Source organism: Dreissena polymorpha, chromosome 1 (assembly GCF_020536995.1).
Source record: "Dreissena polymorpha isolate Duluth1 chromosome 1, UMN_Dpol_1.0, whole genome shotgun sequence".
NCBI lineage: Eukaryota > Metazoa > Mollusca > Bivalvia > Myida > Dreissenidae > Dreissena > Dreissena polymorpha.
The window spans coordinates 134078546-134091597 of record NC_068355.1 but is presented as its reverse complement, the minus strand read 5'-3'; the positions used below and the strand labels follow the sequence as shown (position 1 = coordinate 134091597).

Genomic DNA, 13052 nt, shown 5'->3' with positions numbered 1-13052 from the left:
CCTATTTGTGGTTAACTTATAGAATCAAAATATGCTAATTATCTTAAAATAGAAAGTAAAAACATGTGCGCTTTATTTGCAATACCCAATTTTGTATGAAACATATTCTTCTTCTAAAGTTAGTGTAGCATGTTTATGATGTTATCTTGTTGCTATGTAAATATTTCCTTCTAGTCTTATTGTTTCTAGAACTTTTTGCTATGTAAATATTTATGCCCCCCTTCGAAGAAGAGGGGGTATATTGCTTTGCACATTTCTATCGGTCTGTCGGTCGGTCCGTCCACCAGGTGGTTTCCGGATGATAACTCAAGAATGCTTGGGCCTAGGATCATGAAACTTCATAGGTACATTGATCATGACTCGCAGATGACCCCTATTGATTTTCAGGTCACTATATCAACGGTCAAGGTTACGGTGACCCAAAATAGTAAAATGGTTTCCGGATGATAACTCAAGAACGCTTATGCCTAGGATCATGAAACTTCATAGGTACATTGACCATGGCTCGCAGATAACCCCTATTGAATTTCAGGTCACTAGGTCAAAGGTCAAGGTCAGGGTGATCCGAAATAGTAAAATGGTTTCCGGATGATTATCCAAGAACGCTTATGCCTAGGATCATGAAACTTGATAGGTAGATTGATCATGACTTGCAGTTGACCCCTATAGATTTTCAGGTCACTATATTAAAGGTCATCGTCACTAGGTCAAGGTCATGGTGACCCGAAATAGTAAAATGGTTTCCGGATGATTACTCAAGAACGCTTTTGCCTAGGATCATAAAACTTCACAGGTACATTAATCATGACTTGCAGATGACCCCTATCAGTTTTGAGGTCACTGGGTCAAAGGTCAAGTTCACGGTGACCCGAAATAGTGACATGGTTTCCGGATGATAACTGAAGAACGCTTATTCCTAGGATCATGAAACTTGATAGGTACATTGATCATGACTGGCAGATGACCCCTATTTATTTTCAGGTCACTAGGTCAAAGGTAAAGGTCACAGTGACAAAAAACATATTCACACAATGGCTGTCACTACAACGGAGAGCCCATATGGGGGGCATGCATGTTTTACAAACAGCCCTTGTTCCTTCTAGTCTTATTGTTTCTTGAACATTCACTATTTCGCCATTAAAATAATCTTATTTAATAATTACATTACATTGCTAGTCAGGTTTTTTCGGCAGTGTAAAAAGTAGATGTCAATTTGTTTTATGTTTATGCCCCTCTTCGAAGAAGGGACCAATTGACCTGCAGTTGGTCTCCAAGGGCTCCGAAGTCGTGAGCGTCATCAAATTGTAGTTGACATGAAAGTTCTTTACATGTACAAAGTGTAAATATAGTCTGTTTTTTTTTGCGTGTTCTTCATGTCTAAATACCTCATTTCAATGAAAATAAATGCTCAATTAAATGTGCTACCTATACAACCTATTTGTGGTTAACTTATAGAATCAAAATATGCTAATTATCTTAAAATAGAAAGTAAAAACATGTGCGGTTAACTTATAGAATCAAAATATGCTAATTATCTTAAAATAGAAAGTAAAAACATGTGCTCTTTATTTGCAATAACCAATTTTGTATGAAACATATTCTTCTTCTAAAGTTAGTGTAGCATGTTTATGATGTTATCTTGTTGCTATGTAAATATTTCCTTCTAGTCTTATTGTTTCTAGAACTTTTTGCTATGTAAATATTTCCTTATAGTCTTATTGTTTCTTGAACATTCACTATTTCGCCATTAAAATAATCTTATTTAATAATTACATTACATTGCTAGTCAGGTTTTTTTCTGCAGTGTAAAAAGTAGATGTCAATTTGTTTTATGTTTATGCCCCTCTTCGAAGAAGAGAGGGTATATTGTTTTGCAAATGTAAGTCTGTCCGTCTGTTGGTAAGTTTCCAGATGGTTTCCGGATGATAACTCAAGAATGCTTAGGCCTTCATAGGTACATTGAACATGACTGGCACATAGCCCCTATTGATTTTCAGGTCACTAGGTCAAGGACAAGGTAACATTGACTCGAATTAGTAAAATGGTTTCCGAATGATAACTTAGAATGATAAGGCTTAGGATTATGAACCTCTATAGGTACATTCATCATGACTGGCAGATGACCCCTATTGATTTTCAGGTCACTTGGTCAAAGGTCAAGGTCACCATGATTCGAAACAGTAAAATGGTTTCTGGATGATAACTCAAGACTGCTTACGCATAGGATCATAAAACTTCAAAGGAAAATTGATCATGACGGGCAGATGTCTCCTATTGATTTTCAGGTCAAAGGTCATTGTCACAAATACTCAAACAGTAAAATGGTTTCCATATGATAACTTAAGAATGCTTAAAATAGTATCATGAAACTTCATATTTACATTAATAATGAATGACAGATGACCCCTTACGATTTTCAGGTCACTAGGTCAAAGGTCAAGGTCACAGTGACTCAAAACAGTAAAAAAATTTTTTTTTCCTGTTTTAATGTTTTTATTCATTCATAAAATATACATATACACACAATTTACAATGGCATGTTCGTTCATATACTTAAATTACCATATGTAATGTATTTTCGCTATTTTAATACAATCATTACTCAAGCTGAATTAGGATCGTACTTCCTTCAACCTTTTTACCTTTTTTACTTAACTTAAATAAATATTTATGTATAGCACAATAATATTAAGTGTTTATTCCTAACAAGAAAAGGATCAGATTTACAACAACTATGGCTACAGTGTTCAAAGAGATAAAGAGATAAAACATAGTACATTTGCTAATGTCGTTAAAAATTGACCTTTTTAAGAAAGTTTGATTTTACAATTTTAGTGCAGATTACAACACAATTGATATAAACTTTATGATCAAATTGCAAACAACATAGTAATACAAGAAAAGAGTCATATTTACAACTACTATGGTTACAGTGTTCAAAAAAATAAAACCTAGTACATTTGATAGTGTCATTAAAATGGACCTTTTTAACAAAGTTTGATTTTACACTTAGAGTGCAGTTTACAACACAATCAATATAAACTTTATGATCAATATGCAAACAACATAGTGACACTTAGTTAAGAAAACACATTTTGCAGGTTTCATATATAATGCGAGTTAATAACAGTTATTTTTGTTATTCATGCAATTATGAATTACATATTAATCTTATAACTATCCATAAAAATCCTTTATTTGATTCATTAGTTGTGTTTTCATATATATTTAAAGATAATTTTAGGCTAGCCTTAAATCCCTGAAAATGTGGAATTACTTCTTTCCTTTTGCATTCAAAAATGTACTTTTTAACTTCCATGAAAAGAATAAAGCAGTTATCATTTACGTTTGTATCACCAAGAAAGAACATTTTGCTGTTTATTACTATTTGTATATTTGCGTTTTTTTAAGCTATCCGAGATATCTTTAATAAGTATTTTTACTGTGTTACAATCCCAGAATAAATGGGTAATTGATTCTTCTGACATTTTGCAAAAAGTGCATGTTTTACTATTGGACAAGCCCATTTTAAAAAGGAGTGTGTTTGTTCCCAATATTCTGTGGATAATTCTAGTTTGTAACCATTGAATATATGTATTATTCGTTTTTTTAAACACTTGTCCATGGACATTTTTCCATTGTATGGAGTCATCTGCAAAGTATTCATTCCATTTTGTTTGGCATGTGGGGATTTCAGAGTTCTCTTTAAACATATTGTATAGTAACTTATTACAAGAATTCAGAATGATAGGTTTTATATAGGTCGACAAAATGGGATATGAATGTACTTTATAATCTTTTAATTTTACATTTTGCACCGAGACAATGTATGTGGAAAGAACCTTTTTTATACCTTCATAATGTAAAAGTTTACCGGTTTATTCATTTTGGCTTGTAGCTCTTGCAGTGACAAAATCTGCCCACTGTCTTTAATAATATCTTTAACAAACCGAATGCCATCATCATACCAATATTTCCAAAAAAAGGAATTTATTGTTGATTAATAAACAGTTATTAAAAAACAAAGGCATATCTACAAGTTTATCAACAGAGTCATATTAATACTCTTAACAAAGTCAGAATATATTGTTAAAACATCTATCCAAAAAGCGTTGGTTATATTTTTAACAGCTGAAATTGCGTATAAACTGCCTGTATTACATAGTATATTAAAATCTATTAACTTTCTAGCCAAGGATGTAAATTTGTTCTGGCCTTGAATAACTTTTCTTATCCATGATAATTTTAAACTTTTCATAAATGCATTTATGTCCACCATTTTGAGTCCCCCTTCATCAAAATCTTTTGTTATGACTTTTGCTTTGATTTTTGAAGGCCCTTGCCACACAAATTTGAGTACTTTATCATTTAAAACTTTACAAATAGCCTCTCCGGGTTGTGGCAAGGAGACAAACAGGTGAATAAACATTGGAAGTATCAAGGTCTTAACAACAGTTATCCTACCTAAGGGAGTTAGCTCTCTTCTGTTCCAATGTGCAATGATATTGTCTAATTTAACTAATTTGTCATTATAATTTAGCTCAATCATTTTAGGTAGATCAACATCGAAATTTAAACCTAATAATTTAAATTGGGTACATCCCCACACTAGTTTCCATCTTGTTTTTATGGACCGTGTGCTGTATTTTAAAGATCCTATCCAGACAACATGAGTTTTTTCAAAGTTTACATTCAGGCCTGAATATTGTGAGAAGGAGTGCAACAATTGTAATGCAGTATTCAAGGTTTCTTCCGACCCGTCCATTAATAAATAGGTATCATCATCAAAACAGTAAAATGGTTGCCTGATGAAAACTCAAGAATAATCAGGCCTAACTCGTGGGTTTATCAACAACAAGATTTGTTCTCTTTCTAATCAGGGGTTCTTTAATGAGTTACAGAATTTACAGAATATCGAACCGTGATTCTTTTCCAGATTGGTATTGGTAACTGAAAAGAATACAAAATAATATATAGTATTACATAATATACATTACATGAATGCTGTAATAATAACCTATATATTAATAATAATAATAGACATGACATTCTAGTTGCCGACTATCATTAGAACCAACAAAGCATCTGAAATCAATACAAATGTATAAAACAAGATAAAACATGATAAAACATATACAATGACGTCACATAGCCTTGAACACATAAAATACATGGACCTTACCGATTTAGGGAATCGAATACCTCTCACAGTCTCTCAATCACGACTTCTTTAGTTGTGCGTTTGCTGCAAATTAATATACATGCAAATATTATTAAGTGTCATTTAGTATAACTTGTTTTTAAGTAAAAGATAAGACAAATGTACCATTGAGCTGTTATTTCCGGAATCGCGAAAACATGTGATGCTTAACATCTAAATACTTTAAATCATTATAGAAATACAAAACCATATGAATGCAGTTCACTACAAACATCAATCCACAAAATACTATACCTCGAAACCAAATGCTAAGATGTATTAAACAAATACAATGGACTCTGCAATCTGAACAAGTCTTTCTTGTTTAAACTTTTCTCTCAACTGCCAGAAATGACCACGTGACCAATTTATGCGAGACAACGAAAGTAAAATTACCCAAAAGATTAAGGTTACAAATCAACATTAAACATTTGTAAAATAACCACAGGGCTACATACTCCCCCTCCTCCGTAAATGACGTCCCGTCATTTCAGTGTCAACACCATTAAATGTCAACGTAAGTCAAGTCACTTATCATAAAAAATATATACAACTATTGATATTAAAGTACAACTACAACTTCCTACTCCAATAACTAACTACAAATTATTACTCCAATACAATTATACAACTACTACAGCAGTATATATTAATACTCCCCAAAACATTTTCATAAAGTACTATGACAGACTTGTTTCAACTTAATGTGTTATAACATTATTTGTTTCAAATTGAACAATCCTCCCTGCCAACTAAAATGTGTTCTCACATTTCTGATGTATGCTAACATAATGTTAACTATTTAATTGATAAAAAACAACAGCAATATATACAAGATGTTTATTAAAACAATAAAATTATTTATTTCATAATTGCCCCAACAACACTGTGAGCAATTGTACTATCCATATTGTCCTAAAATACCAGAATTTAATAAACAGTCAATGCCTGAAGTTTACTATCATATGGCCTGGCAACCATCTGCTTCATGTAGTAATCTTCAAATCTTACTGGTGGCCGACTTGTTCTTGATGATCTTCGTGGTACAGGTACCGGAACATTTCTCTGTACATCAACTTCTGTACTTCCTACCTCAGTAGTACTCGTTGTATCTATGGTCTGATCTTCAACAGCTTCCGTATTTGAAGGAATGGGTGCTTCAGTATCAGCATCAGTCCTGTTCTCAAGTAGTTGTTCAGCTTCTTGATGAACTTCTTCTGCCTCTACTTCTTCCGCTACATCTTCCACCGGAGGATCTATCCTCTCGTCCCCCTCTATCAAATCGATAGCTTCGGTTAAGGTAGAACTCACATCAACTTCATCATCAAGTATAGGATCTTGGGCGTCCCCAATGTGTCTTGTAGAAACTACAAAATCTAATCCGTCTTCTTCCTCCTCTTCCTCTGTGACGTCACGTTTTTCTTTGCTGAAATCATCAAATGATTTACTAATAACCACATCTATATCATGTACATCAATTTCACTTGTATCAGTACCATCCTGACTATCAATCAGAACTAACAAGTTCTATGTACAGTCTTTTCTCTATCGGAATCCCTTTCTTTCACCTTAAATACTGGAATATCAACTCTAGGTTGATCAATTACAACATATGTTCCCTCTTCGAATTTATCTGCTATTTTGTGTTTGCCGTCAAAAGCCATTTTTCTAACTAGAACATTATCACCAACAGATACTTTTACTGCTTTGGCTTTTTATCATAAATTTCTTTTGTTTCTGTTTAGCTTTATTCACATGAATTTTCTACAGATTTGTTGTGTTGTTTTGATTCTTGATTTTAATTCTTTCATGTAGTCATAGTGTCCTTGTTTGTATATTCTTCCCTTGATTTTTCAAATGTTATATCTATGGGTAGCTTAGGTTTTCGACCAAACATCAACTCAAATGGTGAAAATCCAGTACTGTCATAGGAATGCAGTTGTAAGCAATAAACTATGTGGATTACATATTTCTTCCAGTCATTCTTTTGTTCTGGAGCAAGCGTCCTAGCATATCTAGAAGTGTCCTGGTGAACCTTTCTGGCCCAGCATTTCCTGTGATGATAGGGTGTAGTATGACTTTGTTAATTTTCAATAATTTCACAAGTTCTTTTATTAATTCGCTCTCAAAATTGGCTCCTTGATCTGAGTGCAATCTATTTGGAATACCGTAATGAATGATGAAATGATTATAAAAAACTTCAGCCGTGGTTTGGCGCTCTGATTCTTGGTAGGAATAGCAAGGGCATACTTTGTGTAGTGATCAGTTACAATAAGTATATTCCCAATGCCTCCTTTTGCTTGTTCTAAACTTAAATAATCAAAGCATACAAGTTCAAGTGGGTAAGTTGTTGAAACATTTACAAGAGGAGCTCTGGTGTTAATTGATGACTTTCTCCTCAAACACCTATCACATTTGTCAATCCATTCCTCTACATCTGTTGATGATCTTGGCCAGTAAAACCTATCTCTAAGCAATTTTAAAGTTCTTTCTTTTCCTGGATGTCCAATGTTGTTATGCAATCCCATTAAAACTTCCTTTTTGTAACATTCAGGTAATACTAATTGTTCTTTTTCTCCTTCTATATCATGAACTACTCTAAATAAAATTCCTCTTTTAATTTTCAAGTTCTTAAATTGCTTTTTCATTGTTAAATCCTCTTTTGTCATAAATGATGTTGGTATTTTGTCGTCAATCACAGCTCTTCTCCATTTATCTATCACATTGTCACTTCTTTGCATTTGTCTTATCTCTCGCATTTCTTTTTGAGCAAGTGTCTGACCATGTTCCTCCAATGTATCTAAGATGTTGATATTGGCCATGGGTAGAACATGACAGAAATCAGCTATCTGAATACAGGAACATATGGCTTTGATTACATCATTTTTTACTTTCACTCTTTCTTCACTATTATGTTCAGTTTCTTGAATCTTTTCATGTGGATATCGGCTCATGCCATCTGCATCAGCATTATTTATGCCGGGTCTATAGGAAATGTCAAAGTCAAATTGACCTAGTGCTGCTACCCAACGTTGTCCAGTAGCATCTACTTTTGCACTAGACAATACATGTGTTAAAGGGTTATTGTCAGTGATGACAGAAAAATGATTCAGAGTTAAATAATCTGCAAATTTTTCTGTGACAGCCCATTTAAGTGCTAAAAATTCAAGTTTAAAAGCACTATAATTGCGCTCTGCTTTTGTCAATGATCGACTTGCATAGGCAATAACTCTTTTCTGGTCACCTTGAGTTTGGTACAACACTGCACCTAAAGCCTTGATGGATGCATCAGTGTGTAACTCAAAAGGTTGTTTAAAGTCAGGGTATGCCAATATTGGCGGAGAACAAAGTACAGCTTTCAACTTGTTAAAAACAATTTCTTCATTCTCTGTCCATTTCCACTCGGGCATGTTTTTTTTCTTTGTAGATGTTGGTGGCAATAGATCAGACAAAGGTCTTGCCATTTTACTGAAATCCTTTATAAAACGTCTATAATAGCCAGCAAAGGCTAAAAAGGAACGAAGTTCATCAGCATTTGCTGGTGTTGGCCAATTTTTTACCTTTTCTATTTTTTCAGGGTCAGTTTCAATGCCCTTTTCACTCACAACATGTCCTAAGAACTTAACTTTTTGTTTAAAGAAGAAACATTTTTCAGCTGCAAGTTTTAAATTACAAGCTTTCAATCTAGACAACACAATGTCTAACCGTTCAAGATGACTTTCAAAAGTATCACTAAAAATTATTAAGTCATCAAGATAAATGACACAAATTTTCATATTTAGTCCTTTAAGACATTCTTCCATAAGACGTTGATACGTCGCTGGACTATTAGTCAAACCAAAAGGCATTTTGTTAAATTCAAAAAATCCTATTGAACCTACAGTAAAACCAGTTCTCTCTTTATGATGTTCTTCCAGTTCTACTTGGTGATAACCAGACTTCATGTCAATGGTTGAAAAATATTTTGTTCCACTGAGACAATCAAAAACTTCTTCAATACGAGGTAATGCGTACGAGTCTTTTACAGTCCTTTGATTAAGCATTCTATAATCAATACATAATCTGAGTTCATTTGATTTCTTTCGGACTAAAACAACATTGCTAGTCCACGGTGACCTCGATGGACGAATAATACCTCCAGCTAATAACTGTTCAATGTGTTGTTGTACTTCTTCAAGCATACATGGTGGTATTCTTCTATGTCTCTGTTTAAATGGTGTTTCATCAATAAGATCTATTCTGTGTTTGATTAAATTACACTGACCAATGTCAGTACTTGATGTTGAGAAAATATCCTTATGTTTCCTTAATAGTGCATTTAATGTTTCTTTTTGATTTGCATCTAGTATGTTTTCATCAATATTCAACTTATCAAGTATTGTTTCATATTTATCTTCAGTTTGAATTCTGTGTAAAACATCATCTGTCACAGTAACAGGCTGGATTTCACAAAGAATAGCTTTTGGATTTATCACAACAGTATTTGTAGTCAAATTTGATAAATTTACCACAACTTCCTGTTTATTCCTGTTCTTGTACTGTATAACAGTAGGAGTCACATCAACATATGATGGCAAACTGCTAAAAGTTGACTCCTGGTAGATAACAGTACTTTCTGGATAATCCATTTGTTTGTCAATAAATCCATTAACATTAATGGACTCATTTGGTTTTAAAAACACCTTCTGTGCTACTGCACTTCTAATCAATCCAATTCTGTTTTTATTTTTAGTAAGTTCTTTTTCACGTAAAACAATTGTTCTAAAACATAAAAACCATGGCGTAAACATTTTTGCCCTCTGAAGAAATTGTTCGCCAAAATTTGACTTACATTCCTTCAACAATTCATTTAAAATATTTGTGCCTAAAATAACAGGCGTTCTTTCTGAAAATTTTGTATCAGGTGTTACCAATAACAAGCAAGTGTGTGAATTAGCTTTTGGTAAATCTTCACCTGTACTAATTTCCACTTCAATGTAGCCAGTGTAAGGCAAATTATTACCATCAGCACATTCTATATTTAAAATATTTGCCAATGGCTGAATAGTAATTTGAGACAAATTGTCATTATAAAATGACTGTGAGACAACACTCACACAACTACCAGTATCTAAAAGAGCTTTTGTACAAATGCTATTTACAAAAATATTTGTCTCGTTAATATCACCAACTAACTTTGGGTCCAATTTACTGGTGCCCGAGTTCGACCCAACAACAGGAGCACTTATACTTTTGGGCAATTAATTTGTCTGTGCCCTTTTTCATTGCAGTTATAGCACACGACATTGCTATCCCTATTTTGAGGACAATATCTCTGAATGTGACCTCTTTCATTACATAAATGGCAGGCTCCTTGGAATGTGGTGCCACTCAATGGTCTAGTAGGCCTATATAAACCACGTCCTTGATGAGAGGTACCTATCCTTCCCTGAAACCCCTATATGCCGATCGACCACCAAATGGGTATCTATTTGCAGCCTGGAATGATGCTGGTTGATGATATTTATTTTCGACCTTTTCTTTTTCTAAGTTTCCAATTCTTTCATTTAATTGATGAAGCAATGATTTCATTTCGGACAAGTCTGTTGTTTCTTGTGGGTTAACTTTGATTGCAGCCTTACATGATTTTGTCTCTTTCACAGGCTCTTTTAACTCTGTTTCAATTTCCGAAGTTCTCGTTTGAACTCGTCGTAGTTTTCAATTTTATCGCATTGGTAAACTGACATGTGTTTCAAGTCTCTGATCAAACCAGCATGCAAAACTTTTTTAAGTATCTCAGTGTCAGTCCGTCGGACAGCTTTCAACTGCACTGCTTGATCAAAGATTTCCTCAAGTCGCATGGCATATTTGACAACTGGCTCATTGTCTTGTTGCTGGCTTGAGTAAAACTTTCTCATGATACTCTCTCGGGATTCGATACTCCCAAAAGTGTTTTCTAATTTGAAAAGAATTTCATTTAAAGACACATCAGGGCCTAGCCTTCGCAAAACATCGGCAGCACTTCCCTTAGGGCTCTCCTTATGCCTAACAATATTTGTTCATTGTTAAAGACTTTGCCTTGACGTAAAGCTTCAATTTCATATTTAAAAGTATCAAAGTTCACCTCACCAGCTTTTACATCTTCTCCATAGAATGTTGAAATTCTTGGAAATTGAAAGCTTCCAGTCTTTTCTGTAGTTGACTGTGCCCCTATATGCATAGGTTCTGATTTTATTCCAAAAGCTTGTACAAGCTTCATCATCCCTTCTGGGCTATCCACATTTGGTTTGATACCCAAAAGGTGTAAAGCTTCAAGTAGCTTATATTCCTGTTCAGTTACATCGTGTATACTTCCAGAGGCTGTATCTGATTTATTGGCTTCTGAAGCCATGACAATAAAATTATGTTAAATTGATTCCAATTGCAATTTAATTTCAATCCAATATCATTCAAAATGACATTTTAAATCACAATTTCACTTTAAAATTGAAATAATTCAATTGCATATACCAATTCAATTAATTATGTCAAGTCATACAATAATACACACGGTAATACAAATCGCCGGTGCGCTTATAAAATTATTTCGGTGATACGGTAATCCACCGAAATAAATTTCTAACTTCTTTGAACAAGTACAGTATTAACAATATACAAGATTCACATCATTATTGATAAAATTAATTTATCAAATGAAATAAACTCGATAAAATTATTTATAAACTTTACTGAAAGAAATACGGTAGCTTTAAACTAAAGTAAATGAGGTGCGCTCATAAATTTCTCCTAGTTATACGGTAAACCATGGAATTTTTTCCAATATGTCTATCCGAAGATAATTTGAATTATAATATCACCATGTGATAATATAATGACAATGAATGTTTATTTTTAGACAATAATACTTTCTAACTGTAAGAAACTATTTCTTAAAATTAAACTTGAATATCCAAGATATCAGCAAGAACAGAAATATTTTACAAACATTTCATTTCTTCCTGAACTGAATGCAATCAATTATTGCAGAATTATTTTAATTCTGATCTAACTAAATATTTGGAAACTGATTATATTTGAAAAATGATTATATGTTATATCATATATATATATACTGTTTTTGTTTTGTGTGTGTTTTTTTTTTTTTTATATATATATTATAATCTACTCAACGACAAACTATTCTACTAGACTAGAATTTGTTCATGTATGGCAACAACTACTTAGGTCAGAGTCAGTCAATGTCAACACAACTTAAGAAATGGAAAATTTCCACAGCAGATTAGCAACCGGAAATTTCAACACAAAGGAGATAACAGGACTTTCAAATAAATAAAAAAAAAAAGAAGACCAAGGAGATAAACCGCTGACCAACCAAATAACCAGAATCAGGAAATGCAAAAAAAAAAACACAATAATTTCAGTGGAATATGAATCTGCAGTGAACTGTAACCAATACTACATAATAATTTACTGGGACTTCAAATAGCAGCTCAATGTTTATGAAAGAAATGTTAAGAGTAGAAATTATGATTAGATTGTACTTAAAAAGAATATTAGTAAATAGAACCTTCACCTGAATATTATTTTCATGCAATAGTGAAACTATGTGAATCTTTTTCTTACACACTTACAATAGCGCACATAAAAATTCCAGATATTACACTATCAACGCTCCCTCCCCTTTTTTTTTTTTTTTTTTTTGAAGTTATAAAACTATAAAAGAACTACGGTAACTGTAATATCTGTCAATTTTTTTCGATAATAATAGTACACACTCAGTAGACAGGAACAATACACAATTCGGCAGCACTAGAATGATTTTTTAATTAGAACTGATATAAGGTCACTATTATCTATTACAATATTTCTGGTA

General features: G+C 33.0%; 1 long non-coding RNA gene across 1 annotated transcript; it reads right to left on the bottom strand.

Annotated features, from left to right (window-relative positions):
- Positions 1–4839: 4839 nt before the first annotated feature.
- LOC127850809 (uncharacterized) lies at positions 4840–5616 on the bottom strand. The gene is made up of 3 exons (XR_008035459.1): positions 5456–5616; positions 5183–5245; positions 4840–4950 (listed from the first exon to the last, which is right to left on the bottom strand). It is a non-coding gene; the product is annotated as an uncharacterized LOC127850809 (long non-coding RNA).
- Between the last annotated feature and the right edge of the window lie 7436 nt (positions 5617–13052).